Here is a 23,764-nt window from a genome sequence, read left to right as displayed (position 1 = left end):
AGATAGTCTGCCACCTGTCTCTGGAGATATGGGCTGACCTGTTTTCTGTGCAGCGCCTCCAAAACTGCACCCCACCTGACTGTGCCAAAAGCATTTTTAATGTCTAGCGTGATAAACAGAGGAATTCTCCTGGTTCGCCAGGACCCGGCTCTAGTATCATGTGCCCAGGATACGATTTTATTAATGGCATGAACTGCCGAATTTCCCTTTCTGAAACCATATTGGTTATCATGTAATGCATTCTTGTCTTGAAATTCCTGGGATAACTGGTCGGCAATTAGCCTCTCCGCCACCTTGCCCATGTGATTAATTAAACTAAGGGGCCTGTATGCTGTCAAATTTGCATCTGTAGTTCTTTTAGGTAGAAATACGGTTCGGGAAGCCTTCCAGCAGTCAGGGAAAACTTTGTGCGAGACACCAAAATTGGCGATGTCGGTCATCTCCCAAGGGACTTTTCTCATTAGTCCCATTTTCTAATTAGGGACTTTTCTAATTAGAACTCATTAGTTCTCATTAGTGAGGATAGCGGCTTGAATGCCGTCAGGTCCCGGACTTTTTATATCTCTAAGGCGGCCTACTGCTTCTTTGACCTCTTCTTGCGTGAATCTATGTGTCCAGAATGGCTGGTAGTTGCGGCTCTTTCGCCGAAAGAGCCGAGACGGCTGGAGAGGAAGGAGGCGTATTCCAGACTGATGGCAAGACGAATGGACGAAGTCCCCCAATGGAGTTTGGACCAGGCGGCTGCTTCCGGAGATACAGCTACGGGTCGAGACGGAATTTGATGAGATTGGTTAAGAACTAGCCCAGTTCCTCATTGGCGGTGGTTGTTTCAAGGTGTACCTCAAACAGTTCAAGATATCTGAGACGGCTGCATCTCCATATTGTGGAGCATGGATGATGCAGAGCATGCAGTCTTCCACTGAGTTAGATGGGAGCAGATACGGTAGGTGTATTATCGGCAGGTTGGTGACCTCAATGCTGATAACATAATACGGCGAATACTTAAGTCCAAGCGGAGCTGGGCCGAGGTCGAGAGCATGATAACGGTAATCATTAGAGGGAAGCCGGTGGATGAGTAGCGGGGGAAGGCCAGTCCTCGATGGTGGGCAGTAGTCTGTTGGGTCGTCGTCTGCGAAAGACCCCCGAACTGATCCTGCTGCTTGGAAGTCAGCTAACCTAGGAGTTGCACCCAATAATATCACAGGGACCGTGTTCATACCTAGCGGCCAGGTCCAGTTCCTGGGTGGTGAAGGAGGAGGTTTTTTAGTCGGTGCGAGCCCGACACTGCCAGCGCACCGTCGCGAGCCAGGCACCGTCCTGCACGGGCAGACGGTGCCTGGTAGAGCTTTTTCCTCCTCCTACGAAAAAAAGGTGGTATACGATTAACATTATTATTTTTATTTTTTATGACTCTTTTTTTATCCTGTATCTACATCTAATATAGTCAGTTTATTAAGAACAAAAAAAATATGGAGTAAAGTTTGTTCACAATACCACATATGAAAAAGAAAACTTATTTATTCTACCATCATTATCATAAGGCAGTTGACTTTTACAGCAAGGAATCACAGCCATGGGAAATAATTACTCTGTAACCAGTTGCAATCTGGAATAATTTTTACACTGAAAATATATAAAATACAGAAAAAGGCTGCAATAGTTATTTATACATACAAACTTGCACTAAAAATATAGTAATCATCATTTACAAATACGAAGAATTTCAGTCAATGTTAAGAAAAATAATTTTTTTTTAGTGAAAAGCTATTTCCAGCAACAAAACTAACAAACAAATGACTACATACTAATTAAAAATTCTTATTACTTATTCTTATTATTAATAATTCTTATTATCACTCAGATTCTTAAATAACGCCAGCAGTTGTAGCATACGTACCGGAACTTTAATTAATATGCCTACAGCAGAGCTATAGTAAATTACTTTATTAAGAAAAGTACTCCTTTTCTTAATAACGTGCTCATCTGATTAAATGTTTTCTTTTCGGTCGAAATATTTTTAACCTAAATACGAAATGTCTGGACTTCCAGTATTTTATAATCCAACGAATAATAAATAATAATATACCACGTTAAACCTGTTATTATCGTGACTAAGCTACAAAATAACTCTTTAATTTCACGTTTAATTTCACTGTTTAATTTCAAGGCATATTGCAGTACGGAAAAAGTGATACAAGAATATAGTTTATCCACTCATTTTTAACTTGCATCTAGATGGCTAATAAAGAAATATATGTAATTTTTTTTTAAGATCACAGTTCTTTAACTGCATCAATAAGAATTCATGATGGACCATTAAAAAATACAATAAGCAATATCTTCTACATTGTCCTTAGTTGTGTTAAAGGTTTTTTGATATGTGGTGTAATTAGATGATAAAAATCAGGTCGACTGATAAAATACAAAAATAATTTTCCAAGACAAATAAAAGAACACATAGTTGTGGAAAATTCTTAATGGATGAACCTAAATAAATATAAAGGAGGAATTTCCTTATTTTACAGATCGTATAGTAAGACACCAACCATAAAAGATGAAGTATAGGAGGAATCAAAGTTTAAAATATATAAAATAAATAACTAGTGACATAAAATTTAATAACTACGATGTAATTTTTTTTTAAATTAGCAAGACCTGAGAAAATCGTATTAAACCAGTTAAATTTTTGACGATAAAAAATATCATAGAACAATACACAAAACGAAATAAGTTCAAGTGGCTAATTTTAATCTTAAGTTTTCCATAATGTTGTCTCTGAAATAATGATACGAAAAAAAGGAGCGTTTAGAAGGAAACAAAATTCCCCTTCGTAAGCAACAGAAAATGAATGGGTATTAATGACTATAAGAAGCGTGAAACGTATCATATTCCGCTCTTCTTTATCCCTCGTTATAGTTAATTATTTAATCTAAGTCAAGGTAATAACATCATATTCCGTAAACACAGTCAGACGAAAGTCAATCTCTTCTAAAAGACGTCTGATGTAATTTTAGAATAAAAATAAGAACAGAGCAAGAAGTGGGACGAGGTGTATTACTACGAGAATGAAGACTACATCAGGTGATTTCCCGAGGGACTGTCGAGTTACTGTCGCAAAAGATGAAGAATTACCTTGTCGGCGTAGCAGGTAAATAAGACCACGACCTCTGTGGAATCATAAATATCACCGCAAAAATCTTAACATCAATTAGCATTATCCCTACGACCCCTATTTAAACGATATTTTAAACCTACTTTCCATATTTCTCGTGGAACAATCAAGTACAAGTAACCCATTGCAATTCCGTACGCTCGACCAGATCTGAACGGGTTCTTCCAGTGCCTGTTAATGCAATCACTTATCATTATTAAACCAAACAATATGAATTAAATACGTGAAAAATATGTTTATGGTATTGTTTCAGAGTTTTTTGAAGTAATATTTCTTACTTTATTAACTCTTTAACCTTAAAGATAACTCTATTAGAGTTAACTGTAACAGAGTTATCAGTCTGAGTAACTCAATTAAAGGGAATAGATTCAATATCTTATTTCCCTTAGAAAAAGTTTTGGGGTGAATCTAAAATATTAACTTTTAGATTCACCACATCTGTCCCAGTCTTTCTTACAGCTAATACACAGTAAAATACCTAAGTGCAAGAGGAATAATTTAATTGTTTTTTTTAACGAGATGTTTAATATAAACTTACTCCCAGTAATAAAAAGTTCACTATTGGGTCGGAATATTAGTTTCTTTCATTATCAATCATTTTAGGATATTGATTCACTACAATATTCTCAGATTAGTTAAAATAATAACGAGAAACCACATCAATTCTCATTTTCCCTAAAAATTAACAATAGTATGCTTATTTTTTTTTAAATGGCAGTCATCTTCCATAAAAAAAATCATCTACTAACGTATGGGCCTAAAAATTTTGAATTCGAATTGAGTTATGCGTAACAGTGTTCGATATGAACTCATTGCAATGAAAAAACTTCAAACTGAAAATAAATCGAACAAAAAATTAAATGTGACATAAAAGAACAAAATATTAATAAAAGGCTAATAAAATTATATATCAGTTTTTATAGTATTTTAAGTAGACAGGCAGTATAATTATAAAGGATGGACTATAAGGGAATATATCTAATGAAAATACTGATCAAGGTAAGAAAAAATTCTGCAGCTTTTTGATATGCAGCAAGTTTTGAAATGGTGGCTATAGCGGAAGATGCTAGTATAAGCTGGCTGCAGAGAGTAACTAATGATCAAATCTTGACAAATATAAATGAAACTAAAAGTATGATTATGACAAACCAAGAAAAAATAATTGGATAGGCTACATCCTAAGACATGACTGTATTTAACTTCAAGGAAAGGCTGCAGGTGTGAGGGGAAGAGGAAGGAGGATAGTAATGTTGGATGATTTGAAAGGACGACAAGGATATTATATTTTTAAAAACTGAGAACAGACCATTATGGATAATACTGTTTCTTAATATCTGTCAACAGGCAGTTCCTGGTAAAGAAATAGAAGAGTAGAGCGTAAAGATCATTGAAAGTAAATATACATAGATAGTGTCTGACTCGACGTCAGAGTGTTTGGTTGCTTTGTAACTGGCTCCGAACTTCGGTACTGAAACTGGTTATAGTCTAATGAATTTAGGAGAAATTTTCGGTCCAGAGGTTTTTTGGAGCTATTGGTATGGTTTGGGTGGTTTTTTTGAGTGCGCGAGGTAGGTGTGAGTGTTTTTTCGTGTGTTTTACATTTTTAATAGTGTATAAAACTTTGTGTTGATTTTCAATAAGGTTCAGGTTGCTTGCTTCTACATTATTATGGATGCAGGTGTTTAATATAAATTGTTATCTATAATTACTTTATATTATTAATAACAATAGCTTACAGTGATAAGCTATTGTGGCTTGAACAGAGTTATTATATTAAGACTGTGCGTGTTACTTACTTGTGTATAGTAGTGAGTAAACTATTTACATTTAACTGCATTTGTGTGTATGTTATTAACATGCAGTGTGTTAGTATATAAATATTTTAATTTATAAGTTACTGGAATAGAAGTCAAGTTTAATCTTGTTATATATAGACCTAGTTTTATTAGATTTGCTTCTAGTAAGTGACCCCCAGACCCCATATTGGACCCCCTCCGATTATAGTGAATGGGGGTATCAAGTTAATTGGGATTGAGTTGAGAGTTAGATTTTTAATATTTTATAATTGTATCTGCTTTTACTGAATTGTGAGATGGCTGACAAATGTTATAAACCTAAAAAAACACTGGCTCGTTCCCCTGTTAGGATGGAAGTATCGCAGCAGGAACAGTCTGTGAGCCAATTGGAGAGCGTGTCTCCGCAGACTACACCTAGTGTACGGACGGTCCCGCTTCCACAAAGAGACAAGAGAAGGGAGGCCCTTGGTGATAAGCCTCAAAAACGTAAACTAGAGGAGATTGAAGCTAGCACAGATAGTGATTCTATCCAGGGCACAGACTTTGATCAGTTGATGAAAGAAGTTGGAAATTTAGTGAAATTAGTGCATGAAGGCACTAATACTAAGAAAGAAATTAAATAATGCGCTTTTAAGATTTTTGAATTAGCTAAAGACTTAGGAACCTCGGTGAGGGCTCTTTATGAACTCTCACATCCGAAGCAATGTAATGAGATTCCGACTCAGACTGGATTGTCACACCAAAGTCAAGTAGTGGACATAATGGCGGATATAACATCGGACGATGATCTGATACGCCTCCTACATAGGAAATGGCCTATTGATTTATTGCAGCGTCTTGTACAATTAGAGGAATATCCACAGGAGGGTGACACGTGTCATTTTCATGACATTGTGAAAAATAAAAGCGTTCAAGAATCTAGGAGGTACCAAGCGAAACCAGGTGAAATAAAGCAAGATATCTCTACTATAATGTGTAGTGATGCTTCTACGATTCAATTTACGCGATATACAATATTTTATGACTCATCGGAGCATGAGGAGCCATTACTCAGGACGATATTAGCTGCCTTGAAAAGAGTTGTAAGTAGTTCTGCAGTGCCGACTTTCGTTGTTCCTGGAGGCAAATTCGGGACAAGCTTACGCAAGATTATATTGTACTTGCTTCGTCAACAGAAGGGAAACATTAAGATTTATGTCCGACCAGAAGAAGGACGTCAAGAAGTAAAACAGGTCTTAAGAACTACACCCGCGGTAACTGATAGCGGTACTGTTATTGTTAAAGCGCAGGGAAGATCCTACGCGGATTTATTACGGACTGTCAAGTCTTCGGTGTCACAAGAAGTGGGTGATATTTTGTCACTAAAGAAAGGTGTAAATGATGATTTATATATTCGGGTCCAAGGTTCAACGAAAGCTGCCGAGCTGAAAACGTTATTGAAAACCAAGGCGGCTGATCTTAAAATTGATCTCAGGTCACGTGAAAGCAGGCGGACGGTGATACATGTTAAGGACATAGCCATGGATACAACAGAAGAAGAAATAACCACTGCGTTATCGCGAGTACTCGGTGAGGACGAAGACTTTAAATTATCGTCAATAAGACAAGCTTACGGTGAAACTAAAAACGTCACCGTAATCACGAACTTCCGGGCCGCAAAAAAATTAACGGAAAGACGGGTTCGCATCGGCTGGGTTCATTGTGGAGCGTACATAAGAGAACCGGAAGAAAGATGTTTTAGATGTTGGTCTTTCGGCCACGTCTCTGCGACCTGCAAGGGTGTGGACCGTACGCAACTGTGTTTCGGGTGTGGAAAAGCGGGTCATCACAGAGCACAATGTAAAGACCTGGCAACGTGCATGCTATGTGGTAAGGAGGGCTACAGGACCGTCGGTGTACTGTTGCAAAATAAGATTTCTACAAATCAATTGCAATAGGAGCCGACAGTCATTGGCTTTATCGGGGACACCGCTTTGACGGAGCGCTCAGACGTCATTTTTGTGTCGGAACCTCCTTATGATCTTACTTCTGGAACAGGATGGCTAATGGATACGACAACGACAGCAGCTATTGGTTTTCCGGTGTCTGGGATCCCTATAATTAGCAGTGGCAGCAGTGACGGTTTTATATGGGCCGACCTCGGTGAAATCGTGGTATTTTCTTGCTACAATTCTCCAAATGCGGGAATAGATAATTTTGTAGTATTCCTAGAAAATCTTGCAGGAGAAGTTATGAGGCATAGAGGTCGTAAAGTCTTAATGGCTGGAGACTTTAACGCCAAAAGTCCCGAATTTGCGGGAACTGTAAACAGTATAAGAGGGCGTCACCTGAGTGAGTATGTTAATACACTAGGGCTGACGTGTATAAACGGTGAAGATATGACGTTCCGTAGACGAATGTCGTGTTCGGCAATAGATTTAGCCTTTACAACGAGTACTGATATTAACGACTGCTTTGATTGGAGGATTATTAATAAAGAGAGTTTATCGGACCATCTATTTATAGCATTTGAGTCCCGATCCAGGGAAATTCGTGTAATGTCGGGAAGGCTGATCGTCTCCAAAAAAGGATGCTTACGGTTTAGGGACAGAATAATCCTAAGACTTGCTGGCGATATGTCCCCCGAAGACTTTGTGGAACAAGTTCAAGAGGAATGAGGAAAAGCGGGGGTCTTAGTTTATCCCCGGAGGCAGCAACATGCTTACTGGTGGTCACCTGATTTGGAACAACTACGGAAGGCAGCATGGAAAGCAAGAAGAGCCTACCAAAGATCGGGTAGGCAGAATGCTAGATTAAGGGATGCTGCGCGTGAGGTATACGTGGAAGCAAGGAATGCATATAATGCATCAATTAAAAGGGCTAAAGCCAGTTGCTGGAAGCAACTGTGTCAAGACATAGATGCTGATCCATGGGGCAGGGGTTTTAAAATTGTTACCAACAAGTTAGGGAAGAGATTACCTGCCTTAACAGACGACAAGATCCATCGTGTTGTTAAGGAATTATTTCCTCAGCAAGCGGATCCTATTCGGGAAGAGATTGTGGATAATAACTTTGAACTTCTTGACGCTAGTGAGCTATTAATGGCGGTGAAAAGACTGAAGCTACATAAGGGACTCGGGCCAGATGGCATTCCAGCCGAGATAATCAGAATATTAGCAGAGAGGATGCCTGCAGAGCTTCTTAATATCATGAATAAGATCCTGAGAGATGGTTGTATTCCAATGCAATGGAAAGAGTCCAGGTTGGCCCTTATCAAGAAACCGGGGACCGATGACTTACAAGTAGCATATAGACCTATATGCATGATCAATAACATCTGCAAACTCCTAGAGAGATTGTTGGAATTGCGGCTGAAAAATGCGATTGAAGAACATGGTGGCCTTTCTAACGCACAATTTAGTTTCCGTAAGGGGCGTTCTACGGTGGGTGCTATTAAGACAGTTATGCGTCTGGTGGACGAAGCGGCATCGGGTACTTGGCGCACCAGGAAGATACCAATTGTGATATTGCTTGATGTGAGCAATGCTTTTACTTCGCTGAAATGGGATGCGATCCTACAAGCGTTGAGAGATAAGGATATTCCTGGATACCTAAGAAGAATTATCCAGAATTACCTGCAGGATAGGTTTAATGTTTGTCACAAGGGTAGATCCTGCTTCCGCTTCAAAGTGACGTGTGGAGTGCCTGAAGGCTCTGTCTTGGGGCGACTCCTTTGGAATCTGGTCTATGACGGAATTCTTGGGCTGAGTTATCCTCTGGGTGTTTTCCCAGTGGCTTTTGCTGACGACCTGGCCTTGGTTGTTACTGGAAAAACTAAAGTAGAGGTATCGGAGAAGGCAAACGTAGCGATACGAATGGCAGAAGTCTGGATGTCCACTAAAGGCTTAAAATTTTCGCATGGTAAAACAAAATACGTAGTCATGACAGGTCGTAGGAGAATATCTGACATCCTAATCCGAGTAGGGGGTAATCTTGTCCAGCAACAGACTTCAGCCAAATATTTAGGGATCTGGCTTGACAAGAGGAGGAGTTTTACGGCACACGTGAATGAAATACGTAAACGAGCTGAATGCACGGTCAAAAATCTTAGCAGATTACTCGGTAATATGAGCGTAAGATTTACGCTTAATTCCATCTTACTTTACGGTATACAAGTCTGGGAAAGAGCTCTGCGTGCCGACAAGAACAGAAGAGCCCTTGAAGGAATTCAACGGCGCATGGGCTTAAGAGTGATATGCGCATATTCTTCAGTCTCCAACGAGGCAGTACTCGTAATTGCAGGAGTTCCTCCGCTTAAACAACTGGCGGAGATGCGAGTGAATATAGCACGTGGACAACCTTCTAATGAAACATATGAAGAGATGCTGCGTAATTGGCAACATCGTTGGGATGTAGCCAACACGGGACGATGGACACATCGTTTGATACCTTTGATCCGACCATGGATAGAAAGGAAGTTCGGGGACATAAATTACTGGATAACGCAATTTTTTACAGGGCATGGGTCGTTCAGGTCCTATTTATGTGCAAGACTAAGGGTAGATAACAACAACTGTCCTTACTATGGGGCATATGATTCCCCTGAACATGTAGTATTTGAATGTAACCGTTGGACTGGAAGCAGGCAATCCTGTGTAAGACGTATAGGGCCATTATCTACGGAGAATGAGGTGGATAAAATGCTACTTAACGAGGATAACTTTAATGTGATCTCGTCGTTTAAAACCGCAGTTATAAAGAAGAAAGATGAGGAAGCTCGTCAAGAAGAAACCGCTCGCTGATGACGGCTTGTCGTAGGTGGAATTTCCGTTTGTCAATATTTGAGAGAATGGGCAATATTGAGATATAGCTTTGAGTGTGGTTTACACACCAAAAAAAAAAAAAAATTTATAAAATATGTATAAAAATGTATTAATATACTGAAAACTTACAAGAGGAAATTGTTTGTTGTTGAGGGGAAGCTGATGATGGAGCTCTGGTTTGTAGGTTTTATCGGATAAGTGGTGAAGGAACTTATAGATTCTTAAACTTTGTGTTTCTTATATTATAAGTTTATAAAAATTTGTTGAAAGATACTGAAAACTGTCATAAGGTAACTGTTTGTTGTTGACGGGTAATTTAAGGTGGTGCTCTTGCTCGATTGTGATGACGGACAGCCGAAGGTGGAGCTCATGCTCGTTCGTGCTTGCGTGGATGGGCAGAGAGGTGAAGAAACCTGAGGACTCCGTGGCTTAAGTTTTAAACTAATTGGTTGGGTTGGTATGATATCATATAAAAAAAAAGAGAGAGATTAAAGAATAGGGGTGACTGTTGCTGAGAGAACAAGGGTGGTGGACTCTCAGTAATCAGTGTATGATGAATATCTATAAAAGAAATAAAAGAGCTAACCGGTGAACTGACCTGCCGTGTGCCGTGCCGGACATACCGCCGGCGGGCGGGGAGGCGAGCTAGATTAAAGGACACTCCTCTGGCGCGAGTCAAACTTGATTGTAGATCCGTTCCAGAGGAGTAGGTGGGAATATAAAAAAAAAAAAAAAAAAAAAAAAAAAAAATATACATAGATATTCTTACTTTAAGGGGAGAAAGATGTTTATGTTTAACGATAATTGCCAAAAGGTTTCCCCGGCTACAGGAACTGAAATGGTTGGACATGCATCAATAGTACTAATCGTATAAAATTGCATTGGTTTGGATGTAGGGATAATTTTTGGTGAAAAGCCATCCCATCATACTGAATAATTTCAATACTCTCAGTAAAAATGTTTAAGAATTTTCTTTGGTGAGCCGTGTTACGTCACTAACTATTACATATTCATTGATCTGCAAATCCTATGACAAAAGAATAAATTACCCTAAGAAAAGAAAAACGCCTTTAACAATCAATCTCATAGACAAGAGTTAAATATTCTCGGATTAACACGACCAAAAATTATAAAGTAAATACGGATTTATTTAAACCTAACCATTCGTTAATGTACTCAGATAAAAATATCTTGGATTTATGTTTAATAAAAAGGGTAGGTATTGCTAGACGATACAGTAAAGTAATCTTTATGCTCTTTCCCATAGTTGGCGAGATAAATGGCCTGGACTTTCAAAAACGTGAGACTTATAACACTATCTTCGTATAACACCTTTCAAGCCGTATGACCTTCACAATAGGTCCAAAGTCATGTGTGTGACTACATATTCAAATGAAAGATTCTCAGATCTTTTCATTGGTGGGGTCAAAAATAGGTCATTCCATTTGGAAAAATCGTGTTAACCTTGAAATAAGGTCAAGGTGAAGTAAAAGGCCACCATGAGGGGTGCCTCTCCAATCTGATTAACTTTTGTTTTTGTCATTTTTTTGTATTATGCGTAGTTTACGAGAAAATTTACTGTGACGAATAAAATGAAACGCCCTGAAAAAAGGTCCAAGGTCAAGATAAAATCCCCTGGAGCAATTGAAATGAAACACCTATGTATACTAGTATCACTATCGCGCGGCTTCACTCGCGCTATATGTTTACTTTCATTACTCTTCGCGTTCAGGAGACGTTTAGTCGGTCAGTACTCGAGTCTCTGGTCCTTCCCATTTAGCCAGAAGACTCTGTCCGCTGAACCCTCTAATGTTCATTAAACTCATGCTTATGATAATAATAATGATAAAAAAATTAAACCCTGTTCAGTTTATAAAAATTATCAGGTTGTTTTAAGTTTAATTTCTTCAGAGCAACAGTTTGATCAGTACGGGACCCACTAACTGGTTTTTAGATTTCGCGGTTTCGCTCAAGAAATACATAATCAGAATTACAAATATGAATTACCATTGCAACATTACCAAATCTCATAAAGATTATTTAACAGCGGTCGTATAAAACGAAAAAATATAAAAAAGTTATGTTTTTGACCCCTTAAAATATTAAATTCAAAAAACCCGGAAATGGTTTTTAAATATTCATCTGAATGTATTTTCCTTCTTATCTAAGAGAATTATTATCTTATTATCTGAAGAACAAGCCAAATCAAGTATATATTTCGTTTGGTGTAGTCGGAAATGGGAAAAATTTGCAACTGTTATCGATATTCTTTCACCTTTTTTTCATAGTTCTCAAGGTCGAATTTCAAAAACTCAGAAAATGATTTTTAGATATTCAAAAGAAATTTACGTACACAAAAATCAAGTTGATATCTTCATTTATTACTGAAAAATTCAAAAAATAGTAAATTTCATTGTTAATCCATTTTAAACCTTTAAACAAGGAATTTCAGAAACACCTTCCTTAGTGTGCACTTGCACCGCAACAACATCTACATAAATCTTCATCAATTTATCTTCAGTAGTTTTTTCTGGGCATTGGTTATGAATCACTCACGACATATTATTTTATATACATACATATAATATGTATAATTTGTTAAATTATACATTATATAATTTCACATATAATACATACATATTACAAATATGTAAATATCATTTGTTGTCATCCTTATGAAAATATGTGCAGTTGCTCTGGAATTACAAGACCAGAGTAACAAGCCAAGCAAATACACTTCTCTTCTTGACACCTATTGATAAAAAGGGCGAATGGTAGAACTAAAATATACTTGTACCGCTAACATAAACCTATTAAGAAGAATAAATTATTATATGTAGTAATAATAAATACACAATTAATATTCCCTGTTGCTTTTATCTAAACACACATCCATTACTTTTATGGAAATAGAAAAAAGCGAAATACTGATTGCTTTCATTCATGAATATGAAAAGCTGAGTTAAAATTCATTAACGTCCGTATATTTACTCGTATATTCGTGCATTAATTTCCTTTAACATACCTTGTACGAAAGGATAATGGAGTACATAGAGATCCAGTTGCTTTCTCATTACGTAAAGGTAAAAAATAAAATAAAATAAAAAATACAGGTCTTATTAAAAAAAAAGAGAGAAAAGCGTCACAATGACGAAAAAAAATGAAATTAATTTACTGTCAGTACATGGCCAAAATTAGGAAATCATAATGAATACAACCAAAAAAAACGTTCTACAAAGCTTACAGAAAGATTTAAAAAATATAACAAATTAAATACATTTCTTAAACGAACAAATTTTGTCTACTTTTTATTAGACAGAACGTTGTGAAATCAGTTTATTTGTAAAAACCTTATAGAAAAAAATTTGATTTTTATTAAAAAACACTCATTAATAAACTTCAGAACTACTCATGTTTAATCACTTACATCCGATAATGATTAAGAGTAATTAGGATGACAAGTGGTTGGTTTTAAATAAATCGTATTCATTTAATTAAATAAACCAATAATTTTAGTGAGTTTTAATCTAAGACTGCTGACCAGGAGGTTGACTGCTAAAGGAATTAATTACGCATCTCTAAATTTTACAGGAATTTCTCCCTTCTTAGTCTTCATCTTTAATCATTGGTATTTTAAGATCTTTGCGTAATAGTTCGTTTGTGTAATAGCACAGGGTATCGGTGAAGATTTTTAAATATTTGAAGTGAAAATTTAAAAGTATTTCAAGCTTCCCTAAAACCGAATCCTGTAAGTTCAGACCGAAATTAATATAATTTTAAATACATTAAATTTGTTTCTGAGGGAGCTGCATTTTATTTGTCAACTAGACAAAACAATTCAAAAGTTTAATTAAAAGGTCTTCATGACCTTTATGAATACCATTTTATTTTATTTTTTTGTGACAGACGCCTATCTAGATCAAAGTGCAATTATTTCACTTCCCCCATCAGAGGAATATTTTGGCGATTAGTGTTACAGTTAGACGTGTTTCTATCCCAAAAGTAAAGGTTACATGTGTAGACTTTATTGATGATAACTTTCTACTTTAAATGAATGTCAATTAAGATGAATTTTCAGGACTTCAGGGTCTGAAGTGAGAATGTATTTGTAACTAGTCGGCCATATCACCCGAAAAAATTGTTTAAATATTGATTTGTTCTAGGAGATCGGCCGTGCAATGTACATAAAAAAAGGGTTCGATAAACTACTATGAGGAACATAAGAATTTATTCAAAACAAATAAATAAATAAAAATCAATCTCTATATAATATGCTAAGGAAAGACGACAGGTTTGCAAAATTTATAAGACTCCATCAACACAAACCATCGTAAATATGGTACTGCTGAATAGGGAATTACCCCGTGGGTGTGCATCAAACAGATAAGTCGAAAAAGAAAAGTGAAAAAGTTTTGAAAGTGCAAAAGATTTAGTGGCTCAATGATGTGTCCAATTGCCACCGACACGCCACTTTCCAGTCGCTGTGATACAACCAGTATCAGTAGTAATGTTTTGCTACGTATAGCGTACAAATTTGTTGTAGGAACTATATTTTTCATGATTTCTAATATTCTGTACAGATTGTTACTAGAACATTTCTATAATTGTACATGTGTAAACTTCAACCATTGTACAGCTGTGTTTTTCACATTATCTGATGTACATTAATGTACCTATGAACGTAATTCTATATGCTTATAAGTGCTCATGATGATTATGCGGTAGTGTGTATACAAAGAAACTAACGAAGCCATTAAACACACATAAAAGGGGATGAAAATTTAATAATAGTTACATATTGGAATGCAAGTATGGGAAAATGCAAAGAAGAAAATATTGGGGGTGAATACAGGATGCGCAAAAGGAATGAAAGAGGGTACTGACTTATTGAGTTTTTCACGAAGTATAATTTAGTAATTGCCAACATCCAGTTAAAAATCTTAATAGAAGAAAATGCACTTGGAAAAAACCGGACGATACTGCAAGATATCAGATAGATTACATCATGGTTATGCAAAGATTTACAAATTAACTCGTCGACTGCAAAGCATATCCAGCAGCAGACATTGATAGCGATCATAATTTAGTAATAATGAAATTTAAATTGGAGTTTAAAAACCTGAAGAAAAGGTGTCAGATGAATCGGTAGAATTTGGAGAAACTTGATGAAGAGGAGGTAAAGAAGATTTTTGAGGAGGACATCGCAAGAGGTCTGAGTAAAAAAGATAAAGTAGAAAATGTTGAAGAAGAATGAGGGAATTTTAAAAAGGAAATTATTTAATGAAAAAGCATTTTATTAGAGGAACTGATAGTAACTACCTTATGTAAAAATCGGATGAAGAGTGGTAGGAACGAGTCTTTTATTGAGGTAAGTAAAAAAATGTTAATCGCGCACACTTCTTGGGTTTAGTTTATTTATTTATTATCAAACAATAAAGGCCTACGACAATTAGATTTGTTTTACGACAAATTTTGAATAGCATATTACATAATTTTGAAGCGCATGTCAAGCGCATGAAAATGTCAAGTCAGGAATTCGACTGGAAATAGCTATTGTAAAATCTATTAATATACTTTCTTAAAAGCACCTTTCCTACATTTTGTTTAAAAAGGAAAATAGTTTTTCTTTAAATGATCCGTTATTCGTGTTTTATGTATTTCCCAACCTTACTACAAGAACATGATGTAATAAAATCCCTGACTTTAAATGCAGACAATTTAATTGTATTTAACTTATGAATGACTAAACCTAACCTCATGAAATTTATTTTTTTCTCTTAATAAGCCGTTATTACAATAAGAAAAGTTATCAAATCTTACCAACGTTAAATGTAATCAGTCAGTTAAAATGCAATAAAAGAAAAATTCTGATACAACGGTAAAAATTGTTTTCAAATTTTATTGCAGGGGTAAAGGGTAATTTTTTTATCCTTTAAAAATTTGTTTTTTTTTCAGTTCTCCCAAAGTATTAGAGGTTTCTTAACGATGTATTATTTAGAACCATGAATGTTTTAAGTTTCATAATACCCTATAACCAAGTACATTGGATTGAATTTGTATAAAATTTTACTAGTTTAAAATTCCTTCTATAGACATTTTTTTCTATGTAAACAATAAATAAATGATAAAACTAATAACATTTTTAATTAACACCACTAAGAAAGAAACAAATTGTAAGTTATCGTAATTATTGGAGACATTTAGTATCTTCACTAATAGTTTATATAATACATTTAAAAATTTACAAAAAAAAATTATTTGAATAAGAGAAGAGACTTATATAAACTCTTATTATAAGAAACTCTAAGATGATTAAACGATAGCTTGTAAAAATGTTTTATGATTTTTATTTTCGAAAAAAAATTTGATTCTGCATGTTTTTAGATTTCTAAGGCCATTTATAAAAAAGTGTTTCTGAAAAACTACAAACATTTATTCCTACAGTAGATAAATCAAATGATTCGTCCCATAAAAGGGCAACTGGTTATTTTATTAACATACCCAAATAATTGTAAAATTTTTCTTAATAAATACAAAATTCTTTTCTAAGTAACTTACGTTTTTTTGGTGTGTTGTATTATTAACTTATTCTAAATCATCTTAGTTGAAAATAAAAATGTAAATACATAGATAAGATAAACACACAGTAATATTAGAATAATAATGAAAAATAAATTAAAGTGAAAAAAAAAATACAGCTATAAATTTCAATAAGCATGTTCAAGTAAGAACCAGCCTAATTAAGTTGATTTTATGCAAAGCTATTATTCACATAATACATAAATAAGAACGTTATTTTACAAAATTTCAAAGCTGCATTTTTAAAATATCCTCCTTAACGTTAGGATAAAATTTTAATATATAAGTATATATTTACAAAATCAGGTAAGCTTACAACATTTCTGACCATAATTAAAATATAAATATTACAGAAGTAGATTTGTCAATAAAAGTGTTGTACGATGTTAAAATTGAACAAAATCTATTAAAATTCCAATTTTTAAAATAATTATATTGAAGTAATAATAACAAATTATTAATTAGTTTTTATTTAAATCGCTTTTCATCACAGAAAAACTGGATCGGAGGGACTGATTTAACTACAACAACAAATATTGCACAATATATAAATACTCTCCAGATCACCTGAAAATTACATTTTTCTATTTATTTGATAAATTAAAAAAAAAATATTATATTCATTAACATAAAACTGATATCTCCTTTTATGGTTAAAACTAAAAGTTTTTAAAGTTGAACTTTTAAGATATCAAATTTTAAAAAATTTCGATATTTCTATATAACAATTTATTCTGATAAACAATTACGTTAAAAAAAAAAAATTTTAATAACTTTTTTCAAGAAGAGAATGCAGTAGAATGTGGTATAGCACCAATTTAAAGTTTCTTCAATCAACAATCATTTTAAAAATATAAATATTAGTCGATAATTTTAAAATTACAAACTGAAAAAAAAAGATTTTCTTTACATATTATGATATAATATTCTGCATTTGCCTAAAATACATGCAAAAATAATTTTGCTTAGAATAGATAGCGTTTTAGAAATTCGCAGATGAAATTTTACAAAAACTTATTGCTGTAGAATATAGCAATAATTTTTTAATTACTTTCGTTTTTTTCCAACACCATAACAAAAGATGAACAAAAAGACTATTGGGTAAAGTACACATCTAACATGATAATTCGCGTAAATTACAGGATGTATAAAATGTTTACAGACACAGAAACGACGAAAATAAGGGATGAAATAAATAAGATAAATTTCAAGGAAACTGCTAGACGCCTGTTGACCGGACAATATATTCCCCCTTCTTCACCCACCACTGTAAAAGACTAACTCCTAACTATTACAGTAACATCAACGATCTCATGAGCGCAAGTCTAAAATGTTTTTGTTATTCATAGCCGTTGAATAAAAATCAGCAGTAATGTTGACGAGTATTTTTTTTCAGCGATTTTCACTAACTTCTCCCTTTAATCGTAAAAAACACAGCGACCCTATAAAACTGGAAAATGTGATGCAAATGTCTCATGGATATGTATTTTATAATAAAATAAAGACGGTAAAGCGAAACTTGTTGATATCCAAAAGATGTACCGTCCGTAAACAATCACTTACTAAATACGTTAATAATTTTAAACAATGAAATCAAAATATATTTCAAAATACATCTTGATCCCATTAAGAATATATTCTAGCAATAATGTTGAATGAACCGTCAAGAGATAATAAAAAAAAAAATGGCGAACATAAAAATTATACTTTTATATTTTGAATAATATATTTGCTTACTCTTAAATTCTCAACATTTCTCGCAAAATTTACACATTTCAATATAAAATAATTTTAATCACCCTCGGAGATGACTCAGGAAGATACGTAGTAAGAACTAATACCAGTAGTAGTAAACCCCCAATAATAACGCCAGTAATAAGTGTTTATTTCAAATTTACTAAATGAAAAATGAATTATATAATGACGAACAAAAAAATTATATTTTATAAGAAGATTGTTAAAATTAATATGTAAAATAGCCTCTATATTATATATATTAATAGCTAATAGATAATCTTTTCACAAAATAATCTTTTCAAAAAAAGTTTTCATAAAAACGAAAAAAAACTTCTAAAAAAAATTAATAGATTTTTCTTACGAAGAGCTGAAATTGTAGTGAATTAGTCGACTTTTCTTAATTTATAATAAATTTCAGTGTTTAAATAAAACATATTAATGGTGATTGATGTCGTTTGGCAATTTGAAACTTTGTAATTATGGATGCGTCATGCCGTAAGTTATACTAGAATTACTTGTTATATCTCCAGAAAAAAAATTAATCACATTTTTCCTCATTTGTCAGTAAATTAAGAATGTTAAAATTTCTCCTTCCTACGCTTAGAAATTCTGCTTAAACAACTCCTCAAATATTTAAACATTGTCGTTAATACCATGCTTTCTTCATGTTAGAAAATAATCTTAAAAAAAAACATCAGTTAGTAGTAATATGAAATGTTCGTTCACAGATTTAATATATAAATGTGAAATTATGTGGCGGGTTCTGTCTCTCTACTTGCAACAGCATCTCGCAAGAACCAACCGACGGACCGTTTTCAAATTTTCAGGATACATTTATGTTATCCCAGGAAGGTTTTATGCTATAAAACTGAGGCCCTAACTCACTTGAGAATGAAGTTGGGAAATTTTCCTCGTCAAAAGTCAGAGTACTTTAGTTACTATAGTTACTGTTATTCTACCTTTTGTAATTTAGTTTCTTTTTCAAGTATTTTTAACGTCGGCATATTTTAACTATTATTTATCACTATTGTTCTCACAACCATAAAAATAACGAACACAGTGGGCGTCTCCTAAAGCCTCCCTGACTGACTATACAATTAATAAAATAAATAAACTGTTAATATTATATTTATTATTTTTTTTAATAAAAATTGAAACCTATGAATCTGATTTATTTGTTTAACATTATTAGGGCCCAGTTAACATCAAATGGGGGATCTGCTACATTTATTCGTTACATAGATTGTTTTTAAAATTAATTTGGTAATATTTTTATTACATAAATTTTAACTGAACTGACACCGTAATATATATATTACATAAATGTTAAACCAGTAAAATATATTAGTTTTCTATTTAATATTTTCAATCCGCAATAAGCTATGGAGGAGGAATCAACTTTATTTAAAATACGTTCCAGTGTGCATGCAAATTAGTTTTGAAACATCTAAGCACGAAAATGCAAAATTAAATTGGTAATACTGCGATTATATTATTACTAATAAAATCAATAAACCTCGTATACAAAATACTGAATTTGTAAATTACATTAAGCAGTGCACACAGTAAATCGTAATTCTTACACTACAGTAGACTAATTCTATTACGCAGAGTGCAGTGTTCTTTATTTTGTATCTTTGCTAAATATAACTCAGTTTAAAAAGATAAACACTGCTAATTATATATATGCATCTTTTCCTGTAAAAGAACACATTTTTTTTTTTATTTACCATTTTCAATAGCGCTTAATTTTCAGGATTAATTTTTATTTCAACAACTTTCTTATCAGATATAGTGATGTGATAAGAGTTACGCGGTTAGATGTAAACTAATTTAGAGTTAGGACCCTAATAATTTAACAACCTTCAGAGATAAAATCGGCAAGTTATCACGAGGTAATACATAGTAAAACGTAACCCGAGTAATAACAAAGTCTGAGGCCCACTGAGTAGCTATCTAAATATCATTAGGACTATCATAAATCATGTAAATATTACAAGGGCTTAATAAAAGTCCATAGTACACCATGAAAGTAGTGCTCTACGTTTTAGATAATTTTTAATATTTCACATATTTTAGATATGTCACGGAAGTATTTTAGAATAAAACAATGAAAACTTTGTATAAAGGTGTTTGCAAGCGATTATGCTTTACGAAGCACCTGTTTGGGCAAACAGAATGAGGTACAAAAGCCACCGCGATATTCTGTTGAGGGCTCAGCATCCCCTATTACTTACTGTGATTGGAGGCTATAGGACTATTTCATGTGAGGCAGTTCTAGTTATCGCGGGTGCTAAACCAATTGACGTTCTTGTGTCTTAACGTCAGTTACGTTACGCTGCGAAGTCGAAAATGACTCCGCAGCGTATTCGGGAAATGGTGGAAGAAGGTTTTATCAAGACAGATGGGATGACACGGCAGATGGGCGGTAAACGCACCTCTCTTTCCATACGTAAGAGCGTTAGGAGTCGCCTCGTGGATCTCCCAGAACCGGGATGAGTGTATTCCCCTATGGGATCAGGATGGTAATATTTTAGATACTCTCTATGATGTGGTTCACATCGTAGATCAGTTATGTCATGAGATAGTAAATTGAGAAATTTTATTAAATATTTTTCTTAAGTTTTATTATTAAAAAAAAAAAAAAATAAAAATATTACTTAACAGAGCTGGGGGTTAAAGATGAATTCTATTTACTAACTAATAAAACAAGCAATAGGTATACTTAAATTACGATTAAAGGCTTCTAAGTTTTTGAACAATTTTAAGTATTTAAAGTTACGTTTATTTTTTCATATCGTTAATAAACGCGTTTTCGACTCCATCAAGAACAAAGTTAAAGCGTACACAAGGCAGACACGAAGTTAATGCAGTTATTTTTTTTAGTTCCAAACATGAGTTAAATGGATTTTAGTAACAATTTTAGTAGATAAATAAAATTTGTATTACAGTATGTAGCAATTTTCACATAAACGTAATAAAATGCTTAAATATATATTTCGATTAAATCACAGATTTATTCAAGCCATTACGTAGAAGTATGACTCATATAATACTTTTAAAAATATATGAATATAGTAAAATTGACTAAATAAATAAACTGATTCTAGCCAAAAAAAAAAAAAAAAATGCAATTATACACTTACGATTAGGCTTAAAGTAAAGTGGAAGTTATCTCTGAAACTCACCTGCAAACAAAAAAAAAAATTCCAAAAGAAATTATTGATGATGATTAATAATAAACGTTATACATCTTAAAGTAAAGTGAAGATAAAAACCAAAAGATAAACAAGCAAAAAGGGAATGATTTAGTTATTAGTTTTAGATATGACAAACAGAAATATTTTTGGTAAAAGACATATATTTATTAAACTTAGAAATTGTAATTAATTAATAATATTAATAATTAATTATTGTAAAAATTAATTATAATTGTAATACATCTAGCGTAATGTCTAAGACAGATCGAGCGAAAAGTTTAAAAAAAAAAATTAATTTGTAAAAAAAGGATTTTTTGCTATGAAAATAATTAATATCCAATAAGAAAAGCCGGTCACTTATCAGATAGCAGTGAGTACTTCACTAACCTCTGTAAAAACAAATTTGATCTGTAAATAATTTTTCTCATTCCGTCATTTTTTTAATAGCTGGCTTAAATGTACTAAGCAAGAAAAAACCCAAGCTGTTTTCTCTTAATCTTGCTTGAACATTTTTGTCTGTCTTAAAGTACTCGAAAAATGGTTCTGCCTCTTAATAAAATAATGTTTTTAGCGTTAGCTTTTCTTTGAGATAAAACTGTCTCACAATGAAATGATAAGCCAATTGTAATTCGACAGTTGGTTTTATTTTGTCTTATTTAGACCAAAAAATTTTATATTCGAATTTATTTTATTTTTGTAATATAGTGATGCGTAATTTGTAACTACTTCTTTTATGTAAGATTTACTTTGACGTTTAACTTTTTAAGCTCGATGATTAAGTGAAATCCAAAGTGAGCAGAATTGAGATCGAAAATAGGGAAGTGAACAGTTTAAATTATGTTCGAAAACTTGTGTCAGAGAAATAAAATAGTGTAAAATATAGTTTATCAGCCCTTTACATGAACGCCCATTTTATGTATTTGTTTGTGATATTTTATAACTTATTTTCTAATTGTATAGAAGTGTTAATACAGGCAAGCGTACAGAAGGCAGAATTTAAATATTCCCCAACGCTGAAACATAGTCATGTTTAAATAAATAATTTTATTTATATATATTCATTTTAATGTTTAGTTTCTTACGTTGTAAAGTAACAAACTTTATTATTATGCTTTTACTTCTGCTAACTTCAGTTAACTAATATTTATTTATTCAATACTTACAGCGAGAGCAAATAGGAATACTCCCTAAACTTATTATTTCTTACATTAAAAGTTAAAACTCAAAAAACATAACGCTTAACTAACTAATAAAAATGAAATTACAACCCGAAATGAAAAAATCATAATGGAGGAATTATGCAACAAGCTACAACCACTGAACTGTTCAGTAGTTAATAAATTATCTCTGGTTTTAATGCGGTATATTTATTCATATTATTAAACAAAAGGCAAGATGGGCGAGTCATGTGGTCAAACCGGAAGAGGAGAGAATAATTTCGGCAGTGATGAGGCTTAGAGAACTAGATGGAGATGTGATGCTATTACGGAGGATTATGGTGAGAATTGATTGGAGGTGGCAAAGGCTAGGGAGAGGTAGAGGAGACTTTTACCGCAGTTCATGGGTCTATGAGATAAATGATAATGTAATTAAATAAATGAAGAAATTTGTAAGTAGGTGAACTGATTCATTCAACGGCCGATAACGGGGTTTAAAAAATAATGGCCATTTTCTATCCAAAAGATAGATATTCCAAAAGATATTCGCTGCATATAGCGAAGATATACAAGAATGCACAGCAGAATTTATAACGAGGGTATTCTAACGCGAAGTAATTGTTCAAAAAATAATATAAACGTAAATTAAGCTGTTTTCATATTGAATGGTAACCAAACAACTTGTTTAAAAATAAGTTTACATTTGATGGGAAATATTTTTAGAAAAAGGAACAACCTAAGAGAATTAATTTTAAAAAAATAAACCAATGAATTTTTTTTCTACTTCTATAATTAACTAAAAAAAAAAAAATACTATCCGTTAAATATTATGTCAGTAATAATTTTTTTCCAATTTCATACGATAATATATTTTTTGTCTCAAACTTCTCCATATTTTTTACGCGTTTTTTATGATAAAATGAGAAACAATTAACAAATCTACAAGCAATGGCGTTAATTAATGTTAAATATTTATTTCAGAATTATTTTAATTTCTATTTTTGTATTTCGATTCAGTATATTTTAATGTAATTTTTTTTTAAATCATAGCTTTTTCCGAACTTCAATTTAGTCAGAATTTATCCATAGATTTTTCTGATTAAATAATTTTGTATAACAAAATTAAATTATTGACAATTTTAGTACTTCAAAATGACTAATTTTTGTTTGAATATAATGCGTGTGGTCGGGTATGGATGTCCGAACGCGACGCGAGCTAATCAGTAAATGCGGCTGCGTTCTGTATAAGCCCTATATACGAGTTGTAGGGTGTTGCTAAGAGAGTGACCGTACAATTACTAGAAGACAGCCGGACATCCTT

General features: G+C 33.3%; 1 protein-coding gene across 1 annotated transcript in view; it reads right to left on the bottom strand.

The window, feature by feature from the left end:
* Window positions 1-23,764, bottom strand: part of Pde9 (phosphodiesterase 9) — a 503,564-nt gene that overhangs the window by 292,222 nt on the left and 187,578 nt on the right. Inside the window, exon 4 of the mRNA XM_075357846.1 lies at window positions 21,233-21,274. The gene's annotated coding sequence lies outside the window, so the exon portion shown is untranslated. The remainder of the gene's footprint in view (window positions 1-21,232; window positions 21,275-23,764) is intronic.

The sequence above is a fragment of the Lycorma delicatula genome, chromosome 2 (assembly GCF_047948215.1).
Source record: "Lycorma delicatula isolate Av1 chromosome 2, ASM4794821v1, whole genome shotgun sequence".
In the NCBI taxonomy this organism is placed as follows: Eukaryota; Metazoa; Arthropoda; class Insecta; order Hemiptera; family Fulgoridae; genus Lycorma; species Lycorma delicatula.
Note: the sequence above shows the minus strand (reverse complement) of the source record. Positions and strands in the feature narration are given on the sequence as shown.